This window comes from Lepeophtheirus salmonis, chromosome 1 (genome assembly GCF_016086655.4).
Source record: "Lepeophtheirus salmonis chromosome 1, UVic_Lsal_1.4, whole genome shotgun sequence".
Classification (NCBI taxonomy): Eukaryota; Metazoa; Arthropoda; class Copepoda; order Siphonostomatoida; family Caligidae; genus Lepeophtheirus; species Lepeophtheirus salmonis.
Window position 1 is genome coordinate 19,904,975 of NC_052131.2, and position 26,970 is coordinate 19,931,944.

The 26,970-nt window shown below is 29.4% G+C and overlaps 1 protein-coding gene across 2 annotated transcripts in view; it reads right to left on the bottom strand.

The window, feature by feature from the left end:
* Positions 1–26,970, bottom strand: part of LOC121115278 (uncharacterized) — a 467,901-nt gene that overhangs the window by 236,874 nt on the left and 204,057 nt on the right. The gene's annotated exons all lie outside the window — the stretch shown is intronic.

A 26,970-nucleotide genomic window follows, 5' to 3' on the forward strand; every position in this document is an offset into this window, starting at 1 on the left:
TAAATAATAATATTATAATTTCATTTTTTCATACCTGTTATATTAATTAAGATGTATGATGTGTTAAAATTAATTATACTTAAGTGGATATATATATATAAGGTTTAAAATAAATAAATCTACTCATTTTGCATTAAGTAGAATTTATATTATGTATTCTTACAAATGGAGAACGACCTTTTCTTTTTTTTTCTTTTCTATTTTTAGTCCAGATATGGTCACAAGGTGAGGATTTTAAATCTGGAACAAGTTTATATCTCAATATCATGGCAGTCCTGAGATCTATACTTATTAAAGTGTGTTAATCAGATTTAACTGACAAAACTGTATGAGAAAAATACAAATCCATTCGACTACAAGGCCGTTCAGCCATTATTATGTGCCTCCATGCTGGAGGTCACCCTTAGAAGATTATTGAGTTTACAAAGCTGGCCAAATCAACTATTTGCGATGTTTCCAAGACTTCAAAGGAGTTAAAACCACTTGCAAGGAAAATTCATGATCGTTCTGAGTGCAAAAAGGCACTCTATGCTTAATGCATGTTTTGGTCAAAGGAAATGCGGCCCCTAGTTTGCTGGGTCTGAACCCTTTGGACTACTATGTATGGAACGTCTTGGAAAGATAGTCCAATAAACGTGTACATAACATTGTTGACTCCTTGCGGGCTTCCATTCATGAAGAAGTGGCCAATATGGACAAGAAGTTTTTCATAAAGGCATGAGCCAGGGTCATAGTCTGGTCAGTACATGTAGAAGATAAAAGAACATAAAGGTAGTTGTTGTTTTATTTAAATTTAACAATAAAATAAGAAACATATCATTTTTCTGCTCAAGTTTAAATTATTAATATTTAATTCTTTTTATGTTTAAAAAAGAAGAATTGATGTATGCTAAAGGAAGAAAAAGTTGAATAACGCATTAGGGAAAATATTAAAATTTATATAGTCACATCATCTGCGATATCATAAAAAGTGACATCTCCAGTGGGTCACAAGATTTATGGGCATATTGATGGTTCGTTTTAAAACTTTAGGTAGAGTCTGGAGTCCCATATAAAATCACTTTCAAAAGATTACCTTATAATACTTTTTTTTTTAAATGAAGAGCTGATCTTCACACATAAGTAAGTGATTACTTTAAATTTAAAATAATCTTTGTATATCTACATACCATGAATAAAAAAAGAAAGAAAGAGAGTAAACAGAAAGTGAAAAACCAATAAACTGTAATAAGTATTCTCTGAGTAAGCCGTTAATGCTCAAAAGTATATAAAACACTCTCAGAATAACAAAAAAAGCGGAAGTTATACAAAATGGTTACATAATTAAATAGAGTTTTTATGGTAAAAAGCAAAAAAAAAAAGAACTATTACTAAAGATAGCTTGGCTTTATTACAATTTAAATAACAAAAGCTTTGCTCATTTTAGGTTTTTATTTGTGTACTACAAAAAATTACAAATTAAAAGTATCTTTTTTTATATATTTAAAACTGCTTTTATATAATTTATATCACGTCCAGATCTTTATTTAACGTCTGTTAGTGAAGTGGGATATTATACAACCAAAGATTTAAAAATATGCTTGTTATTCCTTAGACTACATTTAGTCGACATTTTATCCTTAATACTTTTTACTATGCTCCTAAAACACTAAATCATATTATATTTAATTCTTTATTTACCTTGATAATGTATTGTTTATGATCTATTTGTTTAATGGAGGCTTAGTAAGTTTAATTAACTTTTTTACTTAAAAGTCGTTTTTTCTCTCATTGGATATCTTGGATTCTTCCTTTTTTCAATGTGAGGACTGAGAAAAATCCAAAGAAAAAGAAACATATATGTAGAGCTGACAAATGGGAAATATCTTGAAATAAGTTTCAGCAGTTCACAAAAATGGGTCAAGTTACACCAATGATGAGATGGTTAGCTGTTTCTTTTCTTAAATATTTAAGTTTTACTAGCAAAAAATTTAAATCTTGTTTTCCTGTAGTTTCTCATTGTTTTATCACTGACAGATCCATAATCTTAATGAATTGAGTCGTGGTCATAATAATCATCTACACGTGTCTCAGTAATGTGTACTACTTTGGTCCCATATAATTTTTTATAGAAGGATATCTCATGGACTTGTCTCAGAGAAAGAGGACTTGACCTTATATTGGATTCGGTAACGATTTGGCTCAGAAGCAGCATTATTTGGACTCATCTTTAACTCTGATTATGAATAATGTGGTACATTTGTGAATGCAAAGTTATAGTTTCATCTAATTTCTAGGAAGTTGGTTGCTACCAGAGCTTTGATACTCGTGTTATTTTATCATAGCAGAATGAATCAAGCTCAACTCAGATTAGATATAATGAGAACAGTGTGCCATATGGACTTTGAGTTGTCTCAGAATCGTTATAAGAACTTGGAACATGTAGACTCAACGACAGCACAGGACATAACAGTCAAAGAAATAATTGACATTTTTTTAAAGTAATAATTCTTTTTTTATATAAAATTAAATGGCTCTGTGCAACATATAAGTATTGATCAATATGGCTCAAACTTGAAGAAAAAATTTAGATGCGTCTTGAAACGGTGTTCTTTGAGGCATTGACGTCCATGGTCATCACGGTCATGAATAGATCCAGCTGTTCTTTGAAGGCTTTGAATACAGCTTAAGTAGTTAATTTGGTTCAAATGTAACACCTGGAGGCTTCTCCGAAATGCTCGTCCATATCCAGGGGCTCCTTGACCGAGGAGATGGTTGTTTTTGAGCTATATTTATCTGCAGTAACTCCGGCAGCAATCAAGGTTGCAATCATTAACCTATGTTTTTCTTAGGGCATTATAAGAAACTCCAATATTTTCAAATTAACGTAAACAAAATAAGATACTCTAGCCTCTCTGTAGAAAGAAATAAAATCTAATTGTTGTTGTATACGCTGAGTTATTAAGATTTAAAAATTATTTTAAATTTTTGCACGACCCTGTATACCAGTATGTACATTTGATTTTAATACTCCCCAATAATAAATTTATACTATTTCAAAAAAGAGTAATTTAATTTTATAAAGACCTTTGTTACAAATTTGATTTGATTTGGAGGTCAGTACAGTATTTTTCATCGTTCGAGTATCTAAAGTACTTGGTTGGGCTATAACTTAAAAAAAATGAATAATCAGGATTATATTCTTCTGTATTGAATGAAGAAAGGAACTTTGATTAAACTTTTGAGGTTCATCATCATAACTTTAAAATAGAAACCTTTCAATCCCTTTACATATAGAGCATTTTGCTGATACATTGGTAATTTTTCTTTTTCCTCAATTAGGTTTTTAATTATTCACACATGCACAAACACACTAAAAAAACTTAAAGTATGTTCCCATTTGTAAAATGAATAAAAGAAAATTTATGTTCAGAATAAAACATGAATAAAGATTATAGATTAAAGATTTATAAAAACACCTCAACAGAAATCAGAAAACATGGTACCTAACATAAAAGATTATAAAATTATCGTTAAAATGCTTCATAGTGAGACAAAATATTGAAACATAAAATCCAAAAATGTCAGCCTGCGATGCTATTACAGTGTATGTTGTACATATGAAAAGACTTTAATAACCATCATTAATATCTTATTTACAAAGAAGATGGGTAACATTTTTTTAAATCCAAAGCGTAATTCAATCACTTTATCCTCTTGCTATAGAGGTCACTAAAACAGTCTTTGAATACCATAACTTTTCAACCGTACAACTTTCATCAATACACAACCCAAGATAATATTAACAGATTACCTTCAAGTTGGGATACCCTTATTCGGCGTTAAGGTACAAATTTAGAACTTTTTTGACAGTTTTGACCTTTAATATGAACTCCAAGCTTTATTTTATTAATTAAAAATATTATAAAGCTATTTTTCAGGATAATGTGGATTTAATCATCTCGTCTTATAGGAATTATGCCTTATTAATTTGAAAATAGGTTAAAATCCCCAGATTAATTTTTGAATTTAGTAATTTTCGGCTTAGGGTTTCAAACTAAAATACTCCCAAGATATGTGGACATAAGAAAAGTTGGGGTTTAATTGAATTAACTCATATTAAAAAATAACACCACTCCCAGGCCGCCCTATTTTATAGGGATTGTTTACACAGATACATATAAACAAACATCAAATGGTTATACTACATTTTGATCATAAAAGTATTTTTTCCGTAGAAAACTTTGATTCAATCCTTCTTATTCAATTTTGATAATATAATCAATTACACACAAATGTATACATACAACATTTCGTTCTACGTAAAATACATACAAGTAGATTATTATCTTGATTGGTTGGTTCGGCATTTGCTTTAGAAGTACAAGCAGAAGTCTGAGCAGGGAAAAAATAAATGTTAACACTTTTACAGGCATTTTGTATATATTAATATACTCTGTAGCTATAGTTAGCAATTTGAGAATGGTGTAAATCCTGGTGGCTCTAATTAAAAATATATATATATTAAAAACTTTGATAAACAAGGTATCTCCTATCAATATCACTGGAGTTGTGTATAATATGACCTTCCCGTATGTTTGAAATAAAGAAAACAAAAATGAACGTGTTAATCCTGACAATTTGACCCATTTTTAAGGGAAGATCAGCTTTGCTATCATGATGTTTGATAAAGTAGGCTGCCTTCAGCTGTGAGAGAAGGTAATAAGCATAAATACTATCTGTATAAGCAAATACATTTGCAGGACTTAATTCGTTTTTGATCATCCATTCTACTCAGAGAGCAACTAAGACTTAAAATTAGAGATGCAAACCATAACAAAATGTTATGGTAATACTTTAATTCTTAGGGAGAGAACATCAAAATAAGAAGTGCATCCAGAGTGAGCCTGTTCATGAAAAACAGATAATAATACTGATGATTTGTTGATGTGTGTACGTCCATTATGGAATTACTCTGATGTCGATCCTGAATTATACTCTAAGTCCAACAAGGACTTACATTTATAACTCCCGAACAAACCATCATTAGTAATCTTTGTCTTTCATGAGCACACGCACTAGTGATCCATTTAGACTTAGACATTATCTCGTCAAGAATCAAATAATACTGATAGCACCTTTGAAAAAATAAAACTTTTCTGATTACCAACCTTTAAAAAATAATTTCGCACACATTGAGGACATACTTCAAACAACTCGAGATATAACTATTAAAAGTACAGGTCTCTTTTCTCGCAAACAAGTTTGAATTTTCAAAATAAGGAGTAATAATTATTGTAAAAGAAATAATTATCAGGTTAAAAACATATTTTTTTAATGTATGTTGACTAGGATTTCGACAATATTGGCATCCCTACTTATTAATGTAAATATATAGTATAAATATTACATTGGACGAGTGAAAGACAATTAGAATTATATATATGAGATTTGTTTTATTTTCTCAAAAAGCTGTTATCCTTATTCTCTTCTTTTTGAAGAGAAAACATATAAGAACAAAATAATCACTATTACCTAAGATACAATGAGTAACATTGAGGATTTGTTGGGCACAGGAATGAGTGTAAGCCCTTTTTGGACTTGTACTGCAATTGAGGACTGGCATCGTAGTTATTTCTACCTATAACGTTATGACAATTAAGATATTGTTCTCACAAAAATCCTTCAAATTGTGAGGGTGGCAAGTTAATTTGTTTGTTTTATTTAACATAGCAGGTGATATTTTATAGAAATTAAATTAAATACAAAATCATAGTCACAACCTTGGAAATAATATAAATACGCTTGGTTTCAAAATTTATAACATTTTTTCCCGTATCAAACGAAAAAAAAATCCTTATCACTTACCTGAATACATTTTGAGGATTTCTATTATAGTAGAATTGGATACTATGTTCTGGGAATTACTCTAAAAAGATCTCTTCGACAATAAATACACTGTTTGTTAAAAATAAGAGAGATGACATCATAACCAGTAGTGCAAAAAACTCATACTCTTGAATAAGTATTTTCTTTATCGAATCTTTTTCCATTGATTTCAAGCTTGATTAATTTTCATTGCTATAAGCCTGTTTAACTAATTTTTTGCGTATTTTATACTGGGTTTATTCATCTAAAAACATTAATATCTGCTATTTATGTTCAGAAAACTGACAACTAGGTATTTTCCTCAGAACAATCTCTTTTAGTCTTTAATTTCATCATAAACCAAATATACCCTTAGTTTGGGATTTTTTTATTAGTTTGCCAACCTACGTCATATCTAGGGATCTCTTACATAACTATATGTCTATTTGAACATCATTACTATTTCAAAAACATGTTTTATGAAATGAAACATGCCCCTTTTGTCATCGTAACACGTATTACACGCTATTCTACAGTTTTTGTAATATAACATTCATATTTATCCCTTTGCATATTAAGATATTAATCGAAGAAAAAACAATATACCACAGATGGTTGATATCATTAGTAAAAAATATTAGGAGTCTGTTTTAAAAAAGATAATGACAATCTTATATTTCTTAATATCCGTCATTTCAAAAAATAAAAGGATCCCCTCATATTATTCAAAAATTATTTGATCTGAAAATTTACAACATTCATTTTATGTAGTACATGTTGCATTTATTTGTCCAAAATTCATATGTTTTTTGTCAGCGTGCATTCATTTGAGGAACATTAATTTCAGTGGTTGTTATCTCAGCAACTTTCATTTGAGCAAGGATTTATTTGGGTGATCTCCTTTTCAGCTTCGTTCATTTTAGCGATATTTTCATCTAGTAAAGAAAGAGAAGCTATAGACTATCTATAGTTTATTTTTTCCTTCATAAATAATGAATAATTCTTCGTTTAATAAAGATAACGAAGTGATAAAGAGGTACCTAAAAAGATACGTCTCAACTACCTAGAACCCTTTTTCTAAAAAGATCAAAAAATATACTGTTTGGAAAAAAGTCAAAATAGCTCATGAAACAAAGATTTACAACCTAACATTTAAAAAAAATAATGATCGGAGAAGGATAATTCTTTTTTAAACAAGTAGCTATCGATCGAAGCGTTTAAATGCCATCCTATTCAATAACTTTGTGTAAATTCATCCCTCTACAGAAACTTTCAGTGTTGATACCAAATCCGATAAGAACTTCACTTGTTCTTACTAGATCTTTTCTATTTGTATTTTGTACTTTATAAAATTGTCGCTGAAATGAACAACGTTAAAAAATATCTCTCCCAAATACATAAATAGAATAATCGTCAAGACTTTTTTTTATGTACCCATAACTTTAAATATGGATATGCAATTATTTATTCCTCTTGATAATTCCTTCTTTAGGACTTATTTCTATATTTAGCAATTCTTAATAGAGAGTTAGTAAATTTAATGAACTGTTTTGCTTAAAAGTCGTTACTGGATTTTTCCTTTTGATTTCTAAGATTCCTCTTATTACAATATGAGAACTGAGGCGTACAACAATGTAATTATGAATGATAATTGTTTATCATGTAATTAAATACGTTATAATTTTGGAGTTTTTTTTACTCAGTTTACCACGTTATGAAACGGAAGGGGTTAACACAAAAAAATCAAAAGAATAAAATAAAATAAAACGAAAGTGAGGTATTCGAGCGACTGTTCTATGAAATACTTAAAAAAAAAGTCATTTCTAGCTTAGGGTGCCTGCGTCGTAGGGCTAAATAAAGGAGAATATTAACATGGAATGAAGTTAGATGACAAGATACAGAGAGGTAAAAAGAGAGAAAGGAAAGGAAGTTTTATTATGGTCAAAAATAGCATCTTAATGACATCGGTGACCCGAAAAAAATATCATAGGAGAAAGTTAGGGTAATTTATAGGGGTTACTTACTAAACTCTCAATTTTGGTACCGTAAATTTCGTTTTGTAAATTTTGATGTCATAGACACACCACGCACTGTAAGGCTAATTGCAGAATATTTCATTTTACTACACCTAATGAAAGCATTAAGGCAAGTAGCGAAACACAACCGTTAGCTTGAGGCCAAAGAATGGTGCAGTGTTATAGTTTTTTTCGTAAGATGTCGCTTTTCATTTTCCTAGCACCGAGCCTTATATATATATAAATTCCTCTTCTGTTAAGTTCTTAATGCAGTAAAGGTTGAATTACTTGAATTTAAATGTAGTTATATGTATTATCACTATCCACGAAACCTCTGAAAGTCACCTTTTTTATGAAGTTACTCAAAGGGTATTCTTTATTATTACTGTTGTAATGCTTGGAACCTCAGGTAATGGCATTAATGGCATGTTTGAGAATCGCAAAAAGTAATTAGGTATATTTCTGAACAGCAATAAGTCGCCAAGAGTCCTTATTTCTTCGCCAAATCACGAGACGGATAAGTATTTATTAAATTACTTCATTGTCGATATATTGGATTCAAGATGTCAAATTTTTCTCCGAGACAGTAAGTGTATTTCCTTATAGTGGTGGAGGATGCTCGATATTCGCCTCCTAGACGAAGGACTTTTGCGAGAGGAAGATGAAATACATCAAACTGAACCCTCATATTTTGGAATGACCTTTCTGATTCCAAGATTACTAGGACACTAGTTTTTCTAGTTTCATAAAACGAGGGATTTACAAAGAATATACTAGTCACTACAATGTATATCTACGATATCTTTATAATTAAGCATGCTGAGGTTTTTGAGGAAGATTTATCACTATCAACATAATCGTACGAAATATGGGGATATTGTATCATATAATATAGGAGTTGATTTTTGCTAATTTTGTTAATGAATCTGAAAATATAACAAAAAAAAAGAGTAAATTATTTTTGATACTCATACAATGCGGCTCTTTCTTACCACGAAACACTAAACGGTTTGAGGCATAATGATACTTGATTATTCAATTTGAGCTCCTCAAAAAGGAAGTTAAAAGTTATCATTACGGTCCAAGTCAACCCATGATATATTTCCCTTAATACTCAACAATTCGATTTCCGCCTTCCGGACCTTCAATAGGCATCTTCTAGAGGTAAAATCTATTCAACACCATATGAACTTCATATATAATTAGGCCTAATTATCCTTCCAAACAATAACTAAACAGTTCCCTCTAGTGGAGAAAACTAACTGTGAACCATGACATTTTTCAGCTGTTCATCACGTGGGTCCTCGTTTCACTACTTGATTTAAAGCTTTAGACCAAATATAAATTTAAATTACGAGTGAATGTTTTGTAGGGTAGAGTTTATGTACATATATAGTAGCACTAAGTTGGGATAGTAGGAACATTAAAAGGTATTCTCTTCATTCCTTTTGTATTAGCGAGTATATTTACCAATGTGCAATTTGACTCCCGTGTGATAACAATAGAGCATAATTTATATCCATATTATTAATTTATCAGCATTATGCCCAAACGAGAAAAGAAACGAAGACGAGTAGCCGAAGGTGCTCGCACAATACAATTCGTAAAACCGTTTCAAAATTTTTGCTCAAATAACCTCTTCCAGGAATTTATGTTACCTTTCCTTCTTATTATACCATAAAGTATCCTCCACACTTCAATAAAGTTTCACACAAACTTCCTCATTAACAATGGACCAAAACTAATAACAGATGATGAAGGAAGGCCCTATTTTTTTTATTGTTAGAACTTACAATTCCGTATTTTTCAAATTTGAATGTATAAAACACTATTTTTGTACTGTACACTTTTGTCCGAGTGTCCATCAGGATTTTTTTAAAAATTGAATTAGAAAATTTGTTTGAAAATAATATAAAATACAGAAAAAAAAATCCATTATTTTGAATGGATTTTTTATTTCATGAATCTCTTTGGCAATCAAAACATGATTGTTGAACTCTACGATTCCAATAATTTGGTACAGATTCTCCATAATTTGCCTTCGAATGCGTATTGTATCTTTGACATCAAAATTTAAGGAACAGAATTGACAAAACCTAAATTACGTGTGATTCGCTGTTAAAGTATCAGGACAATAACCTTATATAGTCGCCTGGTTTGTGTTTTCGGGTTGATCGAAATATATGGCGTATTGTCCCTTCTGTTGTCCATCTTTCCTGACAACCCAAAAACATACTAAGTCAAACAATCAATAAACTTTCAACACCGTCTAACGTAAACTTGTCGTATTTATAAAACGTGAGCTACACATTACTCAAACTATTTATTGGAAAATAAATTTATTTATTTTTACAACAACTCTAATTTTATGTTGTCTCATCCTCATTTATATCTAATGTTCTACTAAATGATTATTTTATAAGTATAACGAACCTTATATCATCATTAAAAATAATTTCCTCTCAAATTTAATTGAGACAACAATCTAATTATGATAATTGAAGCTCTATCATCATTACGTGGGTTTGAAAATACACACATAATTCAATGAAGCTTCATATTTATTGATCATGCCTTTTTAGTTTTTAAGTAAGAATACAAATCACATTTTGCAAGCAGGTTTTTTCTACATCATGAGTTTCCAAATATGTAAATAAAATAAAGATTTATTATATTGATGGTTGTAAGCATATATATTTATAAATTATTCTTGTAAAAGAATTGATGATACTGGAACATAAACATTTATGAGATTCTCTTTTTTAGAATATCCATAATAGGGATATTAAACATAAGATTTATTATAATAATTTTATGCAGTGCTACTCAAAAAAAATTATTGTGTTCCCTCCTCTATCTACAATTGTAACTATTCAATCTCTCTTATTCTAAAAAAAAAAGAAAATTATTTAAAAGAATGTTTTTAACAAAGTAAATCTTTGACAATTTTTTGTTTTTTAAAAGATAGTCTTAGAAAATATTTATGAAAATTGTTCCATGCTCAGTGATGAATTATATATGTCTCTGTTATATAATTAAAAAAATATATAAAAATGACGTGGTCAACCAGACAATTTGAGGAATATTGGGGAGGAGAGTAGCTTCGCTTTCATGATGTATTATTAGATCAACTACAAGCAGCCCTGATAGGAAGGACACAAACACAAATCTCCTATGTATTATTAAATCGCCAGTGTAGCATAAGCTCTTCAGTTGGAACTGATTCAAATTGAAACCTTTGATTAAGGACTCATTATACAAACTATGCAGTAGCTGATCAATACATAAATAAAAAGCAATGATGACAAAGGATGACCTTGACCAACTCCCCTATTACTTTCAAAATATTTGAGGCTATTTCTGTACTGAATTAAGGTTCGTGATTTTGATAATATAACACCAACCATGCAAATCACCATATCATTTTGTAAGGGGTACGTATTATGTGTTGATGCAATGAAGTATCAAAAGCCTTAGTTAGCTTAGATAGCTGACTTGATTTTTTTTATGGATATATGTGTTTCGATTTGGTTGTTGGCCTTATAACCAATCAGACGCTCGTTGTCCAATTCACATCTCCATTTCTCGCAAAAATCAGCATTGGATATTTTACATATTCTGCATAGAGTAAAATTTTCAAAGTCAATACAACTATAGAGGTATCAATAATAGAATAAAATTTCATAACATACAAATACAAGATCACTAAGTGTCACAATAGATTTGTCTTTAAGGACAAATCATTGTTCGAGTTTCTTTTACTCTCTTGTTTTAAACAATGCAACCTGGAATATGATAGATCATCTGTATGCTCTATTTTGAACTGATAACGATGAAAATCGGTTTTGCGATACATTTGATCAATTTCATAATATTTTTCTTGAGGAGATATTTAATTCTCATTGATATTTTCAATTTGATTAAGAAGTTTTGATCTAATTTTACTTTTTTTGTTCCTGCTCTACGACAAACATTTTTGATTTTCTTGAGCATTTTCTTTACTCAAGCAAAAACCTTATAACGTCACTACGTTATAAAAAATATGTTTACCAACGGATGTTTAATATACATGATTAAAAATACTCTTACTTTTAATGAGATACAAATGTTCATATACGAAACAGATTGAGAAAAATTACATATATCAAGATGAAAGTCATAATATAATGAAATATAGAGAATGAGGAATATGTGTTTTCCTTAAAATGTTTATTTGAATTCCATAAATTATTCATGTATCAACCTACCTACCTACTTATGTATTTATTTATTCCCATTTTCTAGCTAAGAAGGATTATTCTTTTTATAAAAAAGTAGATTAATTGACAACTTTCAACTGTATTTTACAGTTATTTTATTTTTGGAAAAAATTTCTTCTTTAACATTAGAATAGAGTTTTTTAACGGAAAAAAAACAGCACTGATTGAAACTACAGTAATTAATTACTAATTTGTATACTGGCTTGACAGAAAGTTCTTAGACTACACAACTTAGTAAAATATCTACTATTAGCAAGTTGGGGGACCGGTTCACAAATATGACTTTTTGTACTTTTTATAAGTTGCAACTTACAAAATATAAGAAGTTGACTGTGATCAAAAACGACTACAAAATGTTGGTACAACGGATCGAGATCCATAACGCCAGCAGAAGTTTGCAGACAAACAGGACAGAAATAATGATAGTCTACCCAGTTAAAGGGCGTGTCAAGTGAGGGGAAGAACTGAGCAACAAGCCTAAAAAGGTAATCCTTGGGTAATCACCTCTGTGGTGAATGGAAGGGCCAAATTTATCATGCGGTTGACTATATCCCTACGCTTGAGGAGAAGGTACTGCCATGGATTCAATAGGTTTTGGGGACTGCCCCTTTGTCTTCCAGCCACATACCAAAAATTATAATGTGTTTGGAAACTCATCCTTCAAATTGTTGGTTCTGGTCTAAAGAGGTGTAGTCACCTATCTAGCCCCTGACCTGAACCCCTTTGGTTACACAATTTGGTCGCGAATTGGGGGGGGGGATACCTTCAAAAATAGACACAAGTATGTGGCAGAGCTGAGAACGGATCTTGATAAGGCATGGCAGGCGGTACCTGCTGACTACGTGGGAACAGCGTGGCATTTCTTTAGAGGGCGTTTGGAGGAGGTAAAAGTCACCCAAGGTGGCAGATTTGAGTAATAAGAAGGAAGATGATTTGTTAACAGATCAGTTTTTTTAAATTTTCTTCAATACTTATTCATATTTAAGACAATGGTCAATTTTAGATTAATTTTAAAAATTGTCCGAGAACTTTCTTTCTACGCATAGAAAAGTCAATTTTCATACCACTTTAATGTTTAACTATCATTTGAAACAAAAGAAGCAAGATAATTATAATTAAAAAAAGAGCTTACATATGAGGTCTAGTCCACCAGCAAAACCATGTCTATCATAAAGATATTAAAGTAACTAGAGCCACATTGTAACGAGCCAAAAGTCGAAAAAAATACCATGGATTGAATGAATGAAGAATAAGCAATCCTTTAAATGACAGTGAAATGGGGTGCAAGTCATAAAGTTCGGGAAATATTTACAGATATTCACAAATTGTATTTGAAAGTAAATCTCTATTTTACTCCAAACATTTTATAAGAAGCTTGGATTCGAAAACCAGTCATATTATAAATATTGACACGAAACTCAATACCAGGATTATGTGCGACATTTTTGGAGAGCCATTGCTCTAAAGCAAGGTTTTTCAAAATGTAGGAAAGCAAACCCCCTTTCCCCCTCCCAGATTATAAATGAATAGCTGTGCTCCTTATTTTTTTAAAGTTGCATGATAACTATTTATATTCTAATTATTATAAATCTGCTCTTACTATTGAATTGGTTTCGACATCTCTGACAGCAAAACATACAGTGATATATAAAAGTAACTCTGACAATTTGAAGATTGTTTAAAAGGAGAGCAGCATAGCTGTCAGGACAGTGTATTAGATCAGCAGCAAGCAACTGTGAGATGAAGGGGGGGGGGGGAAACCTACACCATATACAGCAAGGAAATATATAGGCTAAAATTACTCCAATTCACTCCTTGTTGTTACTCTCGTTCTTTTATGAGCAAAATCACCAGTATAAACTTTATTCTTAGATTTTCTGTTTTCAAGAATTGAATAATAATGATAGCAGCGTTGAAATATAAAAAAAAACCTTTCCAGATTGTAGACTGGAAAAAGCTGAATAGACAACCTGCTCAGGAGACATTATTATTTTGAACTCAGTATGCGTAGGTTTGCACCCTGGTAGTTCCTCCAGAAAAAAAATATTTCAAGTATATGGATTTCCAAGAAGGATTCCTAGGTCAGATTAAGTAAAGATACTCGTAATAGTATAACATTTATTTCTAATTTATCAGTGCTATCTCACCAACTTAAGGAACAAAAAAAAAACTCCCTCCTTCTTCAATTTATTAATCATTTTCTTCCTCTTTTGTAAGTTACGTTTACAACTTTTTTTTTTTTAATTTGCCCTTTATTAAACTTTTACATCAATTTGCCAACCTTTTAATGTTTTAAAAAAGATAAGGAGAGTATGCATTATTTTTCCAAAAAAGAAAAACCATTTAAAAAAGTTTTTCGACCTTAGGCATGCTGAGTGTATAAAATTAAATTTGCAGACGTGCGTCAACATGTATAACGTAAAGTTTCTTATTCTTTAATCCTTCTCGAATAACTCCCAAGCATCCCAATACCCTCCTAAGAAGAAAAAGAGCCATTAAAAAAAATTGCTGTTCTAGAATACTAAATATAACTCTGCAACAAAAAGCAATATTCAACAACCCAAATTCGAATTCTACTTTCATATACCCTTCAATAAGACAAGACACAATATATTGATTATAAACTCTCAAAAACATAATAATTTTCCATATTTAGAACAGAGGCCAAAACTAAAAGCGGATTTTATTATCATTGATATGTTTATTCCATTTATTTCATACCTCAAACAACTACAAATAGAGAAAGCAACAATGTGGAGCAGCATGAACCACTTCATGTCTCTATTTTTTTACATGTATTTATATATCTACCCTTTCAAATCTAAAAAAATAAAAATAATCCGAAATAGTTTTTCTTTGGATTGATTTAATCCAGAAGAAGCTTTCTACTTTTCATGTCTTTGAAAATATAATTAAACATCCACATATCACTTATAAAGGCATTAGAGATAAAATAATTCGTAAAAAATTATATATATATATATAAATGTAAAAGCTCAATTAGTGAAGCTCAAAATATTTTTGGCCTAACACACAAAAAAATGTGAGACTTTCACTTGAGTATATATTGTGTACAGGTTTTAACTATTAATAAACAGCATTTCTTGTAATTATTAATATCATTTACTTTCAAAATATGGTAATACATATGTACATTTACTATCATAATAAATAAATAAAAAACAATTAATAATCCCAGTCAATTAAACTCATAACTGCCTGAAGTATTTTGAGGAAGGTACAAAAATACATTTTCAAGAGGGTACTCTTTTTCTCCTAAATCTTTTACGATGTTTTAGATTGTCTTAAGTGGTTAAGTATATATTAATTATACTTTGATTTTAAGCATTATTTTTGTATTTTATTTTGTCGTTTTTGAGCAGTGACTCCATAAATATCTTCATTATTTATAACGTAAAGTTGTAATAATAAATCTCTGATAGTAAAATGTGTTTTACATTTTAAAAGTTCCTAATATTATACACAATAACTGATCTAGAATTTACTAACTTATACTTATGTAGATATAAACTATTTTTCATCCTGAGGAGACTATGAGAAGGAACAAACTTGAAGGTCTGGATTTACCAGCAAATCAGTGCTATCCAAAATAAATAAATGATATATGAAAACTATTTATATAGACCAATATTTTGCAGTAACAACTTGGAATGAATCTCTGAGTGCATTTGTAGGCTCAAATTTTTAATGAGGGATTACTTTATTAGTTAATAAAGAATGTCTTAGCAGGAGCATCAATTACCAGCCTTTGACTTCGATTGGTAGAGTTTAGGCGCAAACAGGTTAACACTTACAGACACCAAAAATTTGAGGGCCTAAAATGAGCCATTAATGATGTTTGGTTTACCTTTCCAAAAACAGAAATCCTACAGGCATGGCAAAGTTTTTGACCTCCTAGAGATTTTGTTGTATCGGCCAATAGTAATTATATGGAATGAACAAACCATGAAAAAATCGAAACATCGAAAGGAATAACAAAAGAACGACTTATTAGCAAAATAGTTTATTAATAAAAGTAAATCTCTATTAAAAATTGTCATATATACAAGTAAATCTTAAAGAAGGAAAAAGTAAGCATAGAATTCAGTTTAATGGTTCAGGAGCAAATTTTAATGTATTGGCGATAATAACATCGAAATTTATGGGAATAAAAAACTATTTTTGTATAATATCCCAGTTACTAATTGAAGGTTAAGACTCTCTTTAATAGCATCTGCATTTTATATGATTTTAGAGAGATAAAATAATGTATTACTTCTATAGAAACTAAGACTTTATTTTTTTAAATAGAATTTCTTCTAGGAAAATATTGTATTTTTTTTTAAACAGCTATATTATGAGTTACTATACATTGATTTTTAATTTTATTATATATAAACGATCTTACACCATTTTTTATAAATAAAGGATACATATTTGGTCTTTTTTTCTTATTTTGAAGAAAAGTAAACAGAAAAATTTAGCTTTTTACTTCCTTTAACAAAAATTTTAATTTTGTGAACTAAAATAAGAAATTCTTAGAATATTAGTCTCTCAAGGGACTTGGCTATTTTTAAATTCCGGCCAGGCAGTCACTGAATGCACGATAAAGATATTTTATATTGATAAGAATCAGGCAATAATAAACCAATTTGAAATCATGCAAAAACGTTTTAATAATAATTAAATTTACTAATCTTTCATATAAATTTGGAGAAAAGTGCTGGAAAATATCAAAAGCAGGTTTAATAATTATTTTATTACATTATTCGATTATAAATAATATATAATAATCATTAAATAAAATACTATTTATTTATCATGAATAATTAATGAGCTATTCATGTTAATGTACCTCTATGAAGAATAACTCTATCTATTTGATAATATGTAAAAGAACTGAGATTGTAAAATTGATGCATTTATTTTAGGTTTGGATATTGGGTTGAGAATGAGCACCGTCAATTTTTAAACATATAAGCATGTGCATAGAAAATATTTCTGAACTAGATACATTTATTAGACATTTCATGAAATAAAAGTTTTTTTCGTTTTAATGGTTCTTTAATTAGTCGGATGGAGTTGCACTTATTAAGTTTAAGTATACATTATAAAATATGAATACATTTAATCCATTTGACCCAAGAATTGTCTTTGAAGTGAATAGGTATACATTAAATATATTTCCTTCTTAGAAGCGACGTAGCAGTGAACCTACGTAGATTGAGTTGAAAAGAATAATTTATTCCAAGCATGTTGTCCATTAAGCTACGTCGTTCCATTTACGACAAAAAAAAATTCTAGCCCATTAAATTTGGACAAAAAAGAAATAAATAAACAGAAAGAAATCAACAAACAAACACCTTAGAATATATTTTTTTAATGTCTGGATGAATGAAAAATATGTGCACGTGTCAAAGTCTGGTGCATATTATAAATACATGAGTTTGATAGATGCAATTAAAAAGTATATTTGTGATAGGACTAGTACCGTTCGGGGTTGAGCCACGGTTTGGTTTGGTGCGGTTTGTATATAGTCACATATTAAAAATTGATATTCTAAAATTTTGTATATTTTGTTTTTAATTAGTAAATTTAGATAGTTAGATGGGATGTTAATCCATAAGCATCCTTTATTTAACAGAAATAATTTGTTTATACAATGACTTATAAAATGATCAGATACGTCCCAGTTGACAAAAACCCAGTGGTATGGCGGATGGTTACTTTCAATAAATTTTGCAAGTTTCCATGTTAGGTTCTCGATACCTTACAACTACAGGTACATATGTATCATCTGAAATATCTTTTTTTTTGACAGCTAGCCATATTGTGACTATTAATCAGTCTTATTTATTACCGAAAAATGAAGTCTAGTTAATTTTTTTTCTAAAAAGTTTATAAATTCATTAATTATAGTATTATATAACCTGTGTATATTTTAAATCAACATTTGTTTTTTAGAGAAGTTAATTATATTTAGTTATAATTTATTTGTGTGGAAAAAAAATTATCGAAAAATAAAATATCGAAAAAAAGTATGCATTATTTGTGCTATATTTGGTATAAATTGTTTAAAAATTCAAAATAAAATAAGTATTTATGAACTGAAATATTATGCCATTTTTTTCCCTAATGGTATTTTAAATGTTGAAGATTATCCCCTTTATAGCAGTAATTTATATTTTATCGCCAAACTAATATAACAGTCAGCTAATATTCACAAGGCTTTTAGTTCAAGTGTACCGAAATACATAAGTTCAAAAGTCCTGCGCTTTAATTGATCTCATTTTCAGTTAGTAACAACCGTCAAAATTCCTTGAAAATTTTTTTCTTTAGTTTGTCAGTTATTGTGCTATGTGTGACGCTACTTTTGTTATTTCCAAAACAATGGATCCAATACAATTTCTTGTTTTAACTTTACACTTCCTCTTAATGGTAAAAAATACCTGTCAATTTAAGCAATGGCTTGAAAAGTTTTATTGGACTGTACTCCATAAAGTGAATAAATAATTTAATATCTAATAAAAATATTTTATATCTGCTGCAGCACGATACTCAGCCTTCTCTTTAAAGATTCGAAATGTGTCGGATTATGGATGGCAATATGGAGCAGATTTGATACCATACTACGCAAAAACAGTTCAAAACTTAGAAAAGAATTATTAACTCTTATTTAACTTTTGGGAAGTAATTGTTTTGAATGTGAATTTTAGACTCTTGACTCGGGTTTTGCTTGTTTTTTTTTTGTTCTAATGTTGTATTATTTATGCTCGTTTTACTCGTCATATTCTATTGATATTTTATATTTCTACATCTGATCATGTTTTATTAATTGTTCGAATTTTTTTATTCCTGTATATCAGCACGTCCTTTGGGAGGGGAATAATTTTAAACTAAAATGTTTATTTTTATTATGTAAAACTCAATTCCTCCACCTACATATTTTATATATTTCATATAAATGTTTTTGAGCCTCAATAAAAAAAAACAATAATAATAAAAAAGAACAGTTTTAAAGGAAAGAGAAAGTTTTTTCTTTGTTAAAGTCGGGACTTTCCAGTCCATATCACTCTTGCCTTCTCCTCACGCTCTTTTTTATTACAAATTACTCCATTTATACATCAGTTGGTAAAACTAGGACATAATTTATGTAGAGAAAAAACTAAGTATGTATAGCAATTAAAAAAGGAAAAACAGTTGAGTGTGTTTTCTTTCTTCTTTTTTGTTCATTGTGTACTAGGTTTTTGTTTTGTTAACATCTCCTTTTAAAAGAATAATTATTTCCTTTTTTTTTTCAAATGCATGATATAATAAATCTATATGTTTTTAAATATAATTATGTTATTTTCTCTACACTTAATATATTGTAGATGTAGAAGGTTCTCTTCTTTATAACAGTAATCCATTTTGGCATCCCAAAATGTAAATCAGGCAGCTGATATTAACACTGGTATTAATTCATCAATACCATATGCTTAGCTTCCAGCTTCTCCTTGAATTTTTACACAAATCCCATCCTTCAATATAACATCATGTAAAATTTCAGAAAAAAAACTTACAGTAGGTTTTTTATTAAATATTTCTTGAAATATTCTATGGAGCATCTAGCTTAAAAGAAAAGAAGAAAAGTCTCCCTTGTTCTCTCCGGAATTTCCACCATTAGGTATTATTTGAAAAATATTTGCTAGCAATCAGAAAACACTATATTTATTTTCTTTCTAAATGAAAAATATTTTCTAATATACCTCCATACTGTTGAAAACAACCCAACTATATTAATAAATAATAAAGAAATGCACTACCAAGGAAAGGCATAAATCAAGAAAAAAATGTATTTATATATATACGTTTCAATTCTGCGCGTGAGTAACAGAATAAATTATATAACATAATACTAAGATATAAGACCTTTTAGATTAATGATTCTTCTTCTCGATGTACGTTTTGGAGGGAGTCTTAAAAACTTTGGTTAGAAAAGAGAGTGGTTTTTATAATATATTATTTAACATGCTAGGTTGTAAAATATAGTGGGATTGTTCCTTACATGTATTTCCCCATAATTCAATTGTTTTTATTCTTAATCAAAAAGTGAGGTGGCATAACTTTTCTCTTGAATAAAAGGGGCATTATCTACATTAGTATACATTAAATACATATTGATATAATTAGCGTTGTGTTGGTATTTTTTAGGACTGAAAACTTCTGTTCCATTAATTTACTCTGGGTCTGGTCCCGTTCAGTACTGACAATCAGTCCCAAAAACTGATAAAGTTAGGTCCTTGATGACGTCACTCAACGTTATTCTTCTTTTTTTAATCAGTTCTAGTACTGAGAGTCTGAAGGACCGGTCTTAAGGATTGATCTGACTGGTTCAAAGACTGGACTGGATCGAGTAAATAGGGACGGAAACGAGTGGCTTTGCTAGCCCTTGGGGGGTTGCAGAGAGCTTCAACACTTTTAAAAGGTTTTTGAAGCCCCAAAATCTTTACCATATCTTTTATAAGTCTGTTTCTGATGTTATTACACATGGAATCCAAAATGGCAGAACAGTTAAGTCTAAAATTTAGCCAGTAGACGTATAAAATAAGTTCTATGATTCCATGCTTTTTGGCCTCTGAGATCATTAAGAGGATTTTTGTGACCGAAATGAAGCCTCATTTCCCTTCTCTCTTCATATATATATCCCCTTTGTCTTTTCCCTCTTCTCTTCTCCCTCAGTATCTTTCTACATCCCTCTCTCTGGTTCTTTTCTTCTACCTTTATACTTTGTTTCTATTCCTGCTTTTTAACTATCTTGTTGTCTTGCTATACATTTTACCAAATATTTTCAATGTCCTGTAAATCAAGTTTTTTTTTTCTTTTTTTCCCATGATGGCCATAAACTTTTCAATATTAGGATAAAAAACTTTGTAGAAGTACAAAATGAAAAAATAAGAGAAATGTCTGTTCAATGTATAAAATTAAAACTCAAAATCTTAGCGAAAATTAAATGAAGTTAAAATCTATGAACTGATAAGATATACATATTAATAATAAATATGACAAAGTAAGATTTTCAAATAAAAATAATAATTACAGAATAGAAAAAAGAAAATATAAGTTTATCTTGACATATCATTTTATAGGTAAATTAGTCTACATCAAGTGATCATTGATCAATGTAACCATTAGTTACTCCAATAGAAACAGATTCATGGGAGTAATATTTAAATATAAGGTAATAGATAAATTTCAACAAATTAATGTTGAACTTGCTAATAAATTATCAACGTAAAATTGAAATGAAAGATATATCAACCCAACGTCATATTGTGCCGTGTTTTTAGTTTGTGTAGTATCAATAACATGAATTTGTCGCATTCAATATAGTCAAAATATTGACTAATTTATGATTAATATTTCATAAGTTTAAAATTCCAGAGATAAAAGGTACATATATAAACAGACATACTTATAGGTTGTAACGTAATGAAAAAAGTTGGGAATGAGGTATCGCCGGATATTTTTTATTCTATTCCTCTAAAAAAAAAAATAACCATCAAACATAAAAAAAATGGTTTTTATAAACGTGTTTTAAATTGAAAATCTGTAAAATAAAATAAAAAAGAAAATTTTGGGATTATTTCTTTAAAATTATCGATTTAAATCCAAATACAGGAGTCTTATAACATTAAGTATTATAGATCAAACATATATTCTGAAAAAACATTTCAGCAATGTTTCTCTTAGTTGCCTCATGATATGAGTGTTTTAGTACCAAACATGTTGCTAATGAATATATGTTCTCTTTGGGTACCGCGTATTACGCGCATTTATTTTGAACATTATCTTCCTTTTTATTGCTCAAATCTCATTTTTTGATACAAAGCGTCATATATACTATTATCAAATAAACTTTTGTTGTTCATTTATGCCAAATAAGAAAATTATTTAGCCAATTTATAATTTTGGACTATAAAAAATGGCAATTAAACTCTTGAAAATACGACCTTTTAATCATTATTTCGTAATTTCTAGTGTTGATTTGTTTTCATTTAAGCGTACTTTAATTTTTATATGCTACAAGTATGTATATTAATTGTTCCAATCCTGAATATTAATAATTAAAGTAGAATCCCAATGGAGGTTAGGTGAACAGTATGGCCGTACACTGAAATCTCCCAAATCACTTCCATTTCTCATGTCTCTTGCTTTTGATAGACTGAATTCTTCTTGCTTAGTACTTGATAGTAAAAATAGTACATGAAATGACTTGCCGATATGAATCATATTGAATGTGAAACAATGACGATTTCCATTTTAAGAAGTTATGTATATGCAATTCCTAAGATAATCATTTTTGTAATGCGATAAGCATAAAATTGATAATTAAACAAATCATCAACAACACTTTCAGACATTCCACGCAGGGGAAAACTTATGCTTATTTTTCTGAATTTATAATTAATATATAAAGTAACTCAGACGTACCAAATTTCCAGCTGTTGTCATTTCAGTACAGTCCAAATAGTGGTGAACGAGTCATCTTTGGAATTTATTCCTATAAAAAAATATCCACAAATATACGAGTATACTCATGTTGGAAATCAAATCAGAAACACTATTTTTAATACTTTTTATCAATTAGAAAAGGGAAATTAATAATTTTTTATAAGAGGTGAGACATGAAAAGATCTTCTCCCATACAAATAGGGCGTTCGCGGGGGTGGGCTGGAGGGGCTATAGTACCTTCCTCTAAATTGATAAATTTTTACTCTTTACTACAAAATTTTTTTTTTATTTTTTTTTGAACATTTTTCAAAAAAGTATAGTTTTTTTTGTGAACAGCTGTAGATTTTTTAAATTTATTTATAAAAAGTTATTTTTTTTGTAAAAAGCTGTCGATTTTTTGAAATTTTTTTCCAAAAAATTTAACCTTTCATAAATAACTGTGTATTTTCGAAAAAAAAATTACAATAAATAAAACATTTTAAAATTTATTCATTTTTTATTATGAAAATTGACTAGTATGAGATGGTTTTTCAGTAATTGTTTTAATCCAAATCTGGATATTTTATCCTTTCCTGTTCGAAAAGCCCTTGAATGATGTATAAATGAACCGAAATTTATTCTTTTATTTGAATCTCATATTAAACTGGTTTATACAGAAATTTTATTAGATTTTATTCACAGTGACAAATTTTATAACTTGATTGAGAATGGCCACCTCATCCCATCAAAATTTCATAAAAAGGATTAATAAATTTTACTACCTATCATGAATAAAACCTTATGAATCCAAAATTTGTGGTAGTTCACAAAATGTGCGAATATTATGTTGCTAATATATTACAAGTTGTTCACAAGTTGCAATTTGTTTAAGAAAATTATACGAATCTCAATATCTTCGTTGTAAATTGCATTATTTAGTTACAAAATGAGCCATTCTAAATAATAGCTATTAATTGATACGTACTCTCGTTTTAATTTGATCTATTAAAAATGCATTGCTATTATGTATTTTGAGTTATTTAATTGTGAGAACTAGAACTTTATAATGTGCCACAAGATAAAATGGAAAGGATTGGTATTTGAACCAATGTATGATGATGTAACAGATTTGGACATTAATTGGCATCCTTACAATGACTAATACTTCAATTAAATGAGAGTATATCTGTCGATTAAGGCACAAGAAACTTTTTTTAAAGAGATGAGATCCCTGAACATGATGGATATCCCAATGTCATTAGCAGATATGAGTTGAATGGAACTCTGAGTTGACTCAAATCCATGTATTCAGATGTTCTGTGAAAAAAAAATCATCTAAACCATCCTTATTCTATTATAAGTAATTATTTTGATAACTAAAGTTTATCACAATAACTGTTTCCACAAACAAAAAAGTATTAAACCATTTTATTTCTTCCTCTTTCACCTGATGAAGTAGTTAGCTTGTAGGATGTTTCGTGACATTTCTCATTCTCTCTTGCTTAGATATTATTGCTCTATTAAATGAAAAATTAGGAGTATACATGTGATCAGGATAATTCTTTAATGATTATTCTTTGTATACATTGTCGATATATTAATTATATAAATTATGCATCAATTGCAAGTTTTCACCTGTTGAATAGTTTTATACAAGTTCTGTACATATTCAAAAGGAGTATTATTGTTTTTTATCCAGTACGTGTGGCACAAGTTAATTTTAAACATCAACAAGAATAGACATGTTGCATCATGTCACGTCACTCGCTCAGAAAATTGTAAGTTTAATCTATTATTTAGTAATAATTTCCCATTTTTATATTTTGATCCTATTTCGAAAAAACTATTGTTTGATATTATTATTAAAAATATTCCTACAATTTATTGATTTTATAAGACAAAATAACTAGTTTGGTAACTATAGTTACCATTGGGCAGAGGAGTGTATGTACGTAAATAAGTATATTTTATTTTATATTTATTTCTAATATTTTTCACTATAGAAGCATTTTAGTGAGGGAATAGGTTGAACTATTATTTGTATATTATTTTTAATCCCACAAATTGACAGTAGACGAAGTTCTTGACATTTTGGGAGAAAAGTCGGAAGATGAATCAGAGATTCCTGCAATTTAGCCCCCAGTAGAAGATTCTAATACAAATACTGCTTGTGACTCTGATTACTCTGATGATGAGGTTTTGGGTGATCCTGATCACTTACCGAGTAGAATTTTGCTTGCAATTATTATTCCTAAGTCCGAAGAAGGTATACCGGGTATATTAAAAAATGATCCTTCTCACCCATAAAGAAAAACACATCGAAAAGAAATGCTTGTCTGGTATAAAGACAGTTATAAAGTTATTGATTCTATAAGTGATTAGGAAGTTTTAAATAACTCTGCAAGCAATGAAGAGAATTCGGATTTGGAACTTATTGGACATTACTGAACCGATGAATGGGTTGATTATGTGTGTGAAGAAGGCAAACTTTTTCCCTGAGCAAAAGTTTCTCCTGCGTTTTTTTCGGGATAATTTGAGAGTTTATTTGCATTTCTCATCCTTTCTGGATATAATAAATTGTGAAATAGAAGGATCTACTGAACACAAAAGCTTGATGTCAACAATTCAATGGTTGTCAATTCAATGAGAAGAGACGTTTTTGACCAAATATTGTGATATCTTCATTTTCGAAACAATATCGCCATTAATCAAGATCAGCTTTATAAAGTAAAGCCTATCTTTCAACACTTTCACAATGAAACTGCTAAAATCAACAAGGCAGAGGAATTTCTTTGTGTCGACAAAGTGATGGTTCCATACTACAGGAATAAACAGTTTATACGCAGGAAAACCTATTATATTCGACTTCAAACTATGGGCTGCCGCTAAATCTGATGGAACTTGCTCCATATTAAACAATACTAAAGCTCATATACAAAAGTTCCTGACCATAGTTTTAACATTGTCATGGAAATGGTCCAAAAACAGATCGGTTACCCTTCTGAAAGAATTAGCAAACAAAAAAATAGCGTGCACATCTACGTTGCGAGATGATCGTCTTGGAAAAGCAAATTTGGAATAGAGGAAGAAATCTCGAGGACACTTGGATGAAGCATTTTGTGGAGCCATTCAAATTCCTGTTCCTAACTCTATACATACTTATAATAAGAATGCAATCCAAGAAAGGGTGGTGACCATTATTTCCATGGATGCTAAATTCACAAGTTTTGAATGTATGGATAAGATATAAAAATAAAAAATAAAAAAACTCATCTACTTGACTTCACAATGCACATCGTGATTTCCATTTTGACGTCCTATGGCACTAAACTGAAGCATCCTGGTCCTACAAAAGTTACTTCCCAATCTTTAATAAATGAGTTAAGGTTAAGTAGATAATCTCAATGGCCAGCAAAAGAAGATTCTAAGAACGGAAGATGCCGGAATTGTGGACGTCGTTCAGATTACATTTGTAAAATGTGCAACTTACTTGTTCACCCAGAGGGTATGGAGGTCATTCTATACAAAAACAATAATTAAATACATGCATGTTTAGATTATAATTTGATTGTAAATAGTAATAGTCAGTAACTCAAAAGACATTAAAGATTTTTATTTACAATAATGCCGATTGGTAACTATAGTGACCAGGCTATATTTTTTGTTCTTCCAGATGAATTTTCAATTTCAAGTTTGTTTTTTTTTGTGTTGTATCAACCCTACATATCTTAATTAAATCATTAAATGTAAAAAAATTCAGCGCAACAATTATCGGCATCAATGGGGTAAGAAAAGATATTATGGGTATCTAACATCTTATTAAACCATAAGAGGGATGATAAATACATTTATTATATAAGTGTAAGTATAAGACAGTCGGCATATGTATGTAAGAGCTCAAAAAAAGCCTATGTCCATATTTGTTAGAAGTAAGGTTATTTTTGCTAAGACATAAATAAAAGAGTAAACAAATGAAATAATACAATGTAAAAATTCCTAATTATATTTGTCAAAGTAAAAAATTGTAACACTGAAATAATTAAAATGAATCATATTTACCCAGATACGCACCTAAATGTTTCTACATAAATAAGAACATAAAATGAGGAAAATATGCTCTCCCCTAGTTTACCAATAAAAAAAAATATCTTCCCAATTCTCTGTTCTCTTGTGTTCTCCAATAATGAGGAAGAAAAACGAAAAAAAAAAAAAAATATCGCTAGTAAATTAGAATAGGGGGAAAGTCCATTAATTATTTGATGAATTATCATATCGACGAAGTTATTATCATGAAAGAGAGGTATATATATTGATAAATATGAAATTTATATATTTACATTTTTACTTAAAGCATTGACGCACTATCTAGACATTAC